This window comes from Coturnix japonica, chromosome 13, assembly GCF_001577835.2.
Source record: "Coturnix japonica isolate 7356 chromosome 13, Coturnix japonica 2.1, whole genome shotgun sequence".
Classification (NCBI taxonomy): Eukaryota; Metazoa; Chordata; class Aves; order Galliformes; family Phasianidae; genus Coturnix; species Coturnix japonica.
In genome coordinates this window covers 11,587,746-11,594,114 of record NC_029528.1, presented here as the reverse complement: position 1 = coordinate 11,594,114, position 6,369 = coordinate 11,587,746, and positions in this window count along the sequence as shown.

Sequence of the window (6,369 nt, the reverse complement as noted above, 5' to 3'; positions counted from 1 at the left end):
CTAGAGCAAGGCAGATTGGCAGTCAGCTGCCCTCCTGCTGCAGTGGCATACCTGGGAAAGGGCATCTTTCAGGAACAGGGAGTGAGAGTTCAACTGCAGATCTAATCTAGGAGGTACCGATCCCATGTCTCCCTGTTCTTCAGGCCTTCCCACTTCATGTTCCCCCAAACGCCTCCTTGTTGCAGGCAGTGTTATCAAACTCCACATCCTAATTACACTCCCAGAACTCTTACACAAATATTTTGTCTTCCACTTGGTACTGCATGAGAATAGGAGAGTGTAGATGAATCTACAAGCCCATTGCTTTCAACTGTTTAGAAAGAGAGGTGTGGCTCATTAGGAGAGGAGGCAGAATCAAAAGCAATCAGTCTACATTATCTCAAATAGGCTCTTACTTTCTCTCTGAAAGCATCTTTTCCCCACTCTTTTTTTTTTTAATTTCTTTTTTTTTTTTCTTTTTTTTTCTGTGCAGCTCCATTTCACTGCAGGCTTTCTCAAGGCAGTGGACCCAACGTCTGGGCATTTTCAGTCGGCAATGAATGGCATAGTTTTTAATCTGAAGAAAGGCTCAACACCGTCTCCTCAAAAGCCAGACTGGCTGCCACTCCAGACATCAGCAGAGATTTGTATGACCCACCTTCTCTAGCCCAGTATCATTGAAACCCTTGGCTTAGCCATCAAATCAAACAAAAATGCATTGGTGTAACTTTTCACTCACAATAATGTTGTTTCATTGCCTTGTAATCCACTTTTAATTGGGATTTGTTTCCTGGCAACAACATATAAACAAGGAGATGGTCCAAGGAGGCAGCAGGAGGGGAGAGAATAATGCAGAAATGGGTCTCTCTGGTCGAACTTCTGTTCTCTAAAGTTTCTCAGTCTGATCTGCTCCCACAATGGATTCCAAAATGCTCCTCCTTTCCCCTTCCTTTCCTCAAATTTAAAAAGGGCCTTTTCTCCTCCTCTCTTCATGTAAACATTACTTATCTTGTTGTATAGGCAGCGCAACTATCAAGAGCAAGTACTCACAAAGTGTAAATTAGCTAGTGACAATAAATTGTCAGATTGCCTCTGAGGCAGAAACAAATGAATAGCTCAGTTTATTAATCACATGGCACCTTCACCTTTGATGTCTTGATGTTCCAGTTTTGGTGCTCCATTAAGCAACCCTGAGTGACTGCTGCAGCAGCCTCCACTAAACCAGAAATTTTGTTGGCAGCACATTTCAGGACTTCAAAGGCGGTAAATTACCTTGAGATTGTTTCATTAAAGCGCCCTTCCCAGTGTGAACAGCAATAACAGGAGAATTGAGATCAAAGAGCATCCATCTTTCTAGATTTGTTACATAGAAAATTACATGCTGAGGGTGTCTTTTTCACAAATCATGTCACCTTCCATTTCGGCAAGAATGGTTCTAATTAGAGTCGAAGACTCCCTGGCTGTGCAGAGAGTTATGATTGTCATTAGCAGAGCATTGGAAGCTTTTTCTTTTTGCCCTCCCCATCCCTCTACCCAAATTCTCTGTGAAGCAGCTATGTTTGTGCTGTGCCTCTGGACTCTAATTAGAGACAATTATGCTGATTAACCTATTGCAGGCAGTTCTACACAGATTCTTGGGAAGAGCTCTTCCTGGGATGTAAATTTGTTTATTTTAAATATACTTTCATTTCCCTTCCCTCTCCACCCCCATGGGCCATCTGAATTCACATAGTCCTCTGCCTTGCTCTCTTCTTTCTCCTCAGCTATCAGGGGTGCAACATATGCAAACAGACCAGAGAGAAAGGGCAGCTGGAGCTCCTGCTGGCACATCTCCTCTCTGATCACAGAACCATAGAATCATTAAGGTTGAAGAAGTCCACTAAGATCATCCAGCTGTCATGTACCAGGTACAAGTCAACATGATGAAAGACCTCTCGTCCCAATTTCTGTATGATTTAATTTCATTTTCAGGTGGCTGACAGCACCTGCCTTCAAGCCACGTGAATCTTCCCTATCAGCTCAAATCCCATGAGAACCAAAAATAAAGCATTAAAAAAGAAAAAAGGAAAAACAAATAGAAGCAACATCACCTGCTGATCTGTCCCTGTCTCTAATGGCTGGTACCTTCTCAGAACAGCACATGGGGTGGAGCAGTCATGGGGAGGCAGGAGCTGATCCCATGGTATAACTGTCCCTTCCTGTCCCATTTGCTGTACACAGGCAGAGAAACAGACGGATGGGCATCTCTGTACAATTAGGGCAATTCTTGTGAAGCCTGAATCATCACTTCTCGAGAAATTCCTTTATCAGCAGGCTGCAAAACTTGTCCTCCAACTTCCTCATGGCTGTTCATCCATGTCCTCAGCACGTTTTGTCATACACAAAAGGCACCGCTGTTGTCTGTAGCACGCCATGCACTTCAGGATTCTGCAGAAATAACAGCAGTCTGTAAAGAATCGAACTCCTCCATAATCACAGCATTCCAATCTGCTTCAGAGGAGAGCAGGAAAAACACAGAAGTGGAGGCAGCCACTGAGAAACCTCCTTCTCCAGAAAGACTCATCCACCTCCCAATGGTTGGAGGCTGACTTCTGCATTCAGGCACAGCATGTTTGCACCTGTCCATTCTCTGCTTGATTCCCATTCACTTAAATCTGATGTTCTTGCCACCTAGACAGACAGTTCTTTTTGCATCACATATTACTGAGGACAAAAGCTTAAAACCTGCCCAAGTAAAGACCTCTTTTAATGGTCCTGCACTTGTGTATTGCCTGGGGTTTTCTCAGGTACTGAACAGAGTGGAAACACTGGGTTGTCCAAATGTAACTGTGAATGTTTTCAGACACTTTCCTGTACCTCTCCTACTAATCTTCTCTCTAAATGAGCGACTGTGATCTTTTCAGTTTCTTTAAGTTTGTTTCCCTGCAAGACTTTGAGATCAGAACAATTCCAGAGGCATTCCAAATTTTCAGAAGCATTTTCTGTCCTTTCTTTTAGACTTCTTTGTGAAAGATCATACAATTATTCACATGCATAATGCTTGGATAAAATAATCTATTACTCTTATCTGAGTACAATCTATTAATTTGATGTAGAAGACTGTAACTCTACTCCTATCTTTTTTGCACTTCACCTCTGATTTGCAGATCTCCAGCCACAAGTAGACTAAATGAATCTGAAATCCAATTGAGCTTCTGCACTTCAATTGAATGAAACAGATGAATCATTCATGCCCAGCAGTGATATTATTTAGAGTTTTATTTTTTTCATAGTTCCTTAGAAGTTTGAAATAGGAATGGGGCAGTTCTGAGGAAATAAACAAACAAACAAACAAACAAATAAGTAAGGCAAATGCATCAGGTTTTCAGCATTTCATGGGTTTCTTGAAAGTGAAGGACGATATAAAAATGTAAAGCTTGAGAGATATAGATGTCTCATTTTTCTCTTTTGTTTTGTGAAACTTGTTTGTCAGACATCTTAAGGGAAGCAAAACATGAAGAGCATAGGACAGTGGGAAAGCCAGCAGTGAAGACTTTCACCCGAAACCCAGTGGAATCTCTTTCACCAGCTCCATAGAGCTCCAAATCCAATCTGTTGGGTCCTATTCCACAGAGAAGAAATTGAGAAGAACAAATAAGATGCAATGATTTGTTGGACACCGGTGAAGACATACCATTCTTGACTTCATTGTAAATGGAACACTCATATTCATTGATCAAAATATCTTCATAATTGGTGGAATTACGTCAGAACTATCCTGGGATTTCAAGAAGGATTCCTGTTGCTTTTTGTGATGTGAGGTCATAATAAATGAAGTAAGGCTTCTGACAGCTGATTTTCAATGATAATCTCCATGTTAGGATCAACCTGTTTATTCAACTCAGTCAATCTTTCACAAGACGACAGCTCAAGAGCACTGTTGATTACTAACCCCAAGGATGCATGTAGATCCTCTCACTTGAGACGATGATAGCTGATTAATGTGAATGTAGAAAAGAAGACTGAGTGAGAAGGAAATGAAAGAAAGATCAGAGGCTGTATCTAGCTGTATCTCTGCCACTACTTAGAATGGAGCAGATCCAAACTGTAGATGTCTTGTGTTATAAAAGATCTTTATAAGGTTTTTGTTTTTTTTCCTTCCTTTTTAATTGTAATGGTTTGCAAATTTTTGATGTAGGAAAAAACACCAGTCTTTGCAACTCAATAGGTCTTTCCCCATCACAGGGCTTTATGGGTTATGCTCTGCTGTCATAGCTGAGTAAACTGATCACAGCTCCATCTGAAGACAATGGAATCACAGTGATGACAGACAGATAGATAAATAGAACATAAAAGTCAGTCTCAGAACTGATGCCTGGGAGATGGTACTACTGAACAACTTGCGAGGCACTGCATGAGCTGTATAGGGTGTGTGAGATTAGAACAGCTGGCAACTGATACATTGTGGTTGTATAAACATTTCAGTACAGCTGTTGGTAGTAAAGTCTGAAGTGTACTTGTCTGAACAGCTCCCATAGAGATTGATTTTTGTTTATCACTTTTTTCTAAGTACAAAATTTACACATGAAATTAAAAAAAAAACCAACATGGTAGTCTTTCTAATTGTGGTTGAATAGTCATACTGTTAATAAGTGCACAATATAACTGTAAACAGATCACAAATCTGGAAGTATATTCATTTAAGTTACCTTTGTTCTCATTCCAGGAAATACAAGGATTTGATAAGTTGACATTGATTTAATAGTCTGAAAACTGGAATCAATCTCTCTTTTCAGCCTTTTATTTTCCCTCCTGTTGCAAATTGCAAACACATTTCTGCTTCCTGCAAGCAGTGCATATATTTCCATGGCCATCTTGAGGAACTCTCCCCCTCCTACCCTCACTCCAGCTTAAGGAAGAAATGTCTTGTTAATTGAGGTAGCAATTCAATGTTTAGTGAAGGAAACGAGCGCAATGCAGTTAAGGAAATTCTGCTTCACTGCATGTTCATTCTGCAGTGGCTGATTACTGGTGTGATGATGATGACGATCAGATGTTGTTTGAGAACTGAGATACAGTGATTGGTTTTGATAACCTGAAATTAACAACTGGATTTATAGCTTGTAAATATTCCTTGTGGTGAATTCTCGCATTGCCAGCATAATCCCCTCTTCCTGTACAGACCTCATTTATGAATCCCAAACCAGTGACATTATCCCCAGGATGTAAGACAAGACTCTCTCCTGTAATGCACACTGCATTTACTGAGTAGTCAATAAAGCGGCATTCTCAGACTTTTTATGTGGACTGATTAAATTGTATGGGACTGTGACAGTTAAATTTACACATGCTGACCTACTGCTTTGTTATAAAACTGCAGGCTTTTACTTGCATGGGATTTCTACTACAGTGTTTCTCCTCCAGTTCCCCCTTTGTGGTAAGTAAAGGTCTCTTATTTTGGGTTTTGTGATGCAACGCAGTTGCCTGGTGCCAGCTTGGCTCTAAGGCAGTTGCCAGATTGCACTACTAAGATGTGCCATCCAACAGCATCAAGCCAGAGTGATTGCACAGCAGGGACAAAAAGACACCTCTACACCACCCCAGTGCTCATTTTGGACCCCTGGCAGCCATTGGTACGTAGGATGAGTTAAGGTTCTCATGGGCTGTTTAATCCCAGCCTAGTAGAAATGGCTCTCTTGGGCTGCAAGTATAAATGGGACTGTAAAGATAAAGGGGATGTCACTTCCACATGCCACTCTACCAGCCCTCCAATCTCTCTCTTTATCATTGCCTGCCTCTGAGAACACAGGAATCATGTCATGCCAGGGACTCCTCTTAAAGACTAAGGCAATTATCACAGAAGGGGAAATAACACTTCTTAATGGAATGATTAGGAAAGATTTTACTGCAGATTCATATTTTAATCTGTTGAAAAACACATTGAAATGCTGTTTCAGTCATTCTTACCACCTAAACCAGAAGTACAAATGCTGAAATAACAGTGTTAAACTGCAGTTAGGGAATGTCAATTTAGTGAGATGATGACGGGAAATACATAGCAATGGCTGGCTTTTGGAAACATTTTGGCCAATGTTCAGATCTTGTAATACTTATAATCCTTCTGAGTTTGCCTGCTGGCAATGATGAGGACTTGCCCTTTCTAGTCAGAAAGCTGACAGGTACGGGAACAGCAAGAACCTGTAAAATCATCAAACTAAATCTTACTGAGCCAAGGAGAAGACAAAGCTGATAGGAAGGTAATGAGTGCAGTCGGAATTGCCCCACCTTATTATTTGTTGCTTGTGGTTGACAGGCCATTCTTTATTAAGTAGTTTAGGAAAGGTTTGACTGGTGGTTCCTTCTCAATAAAGGGTCAATTTCTTATTCTTCTAGAAATGGTTATCTTATCAC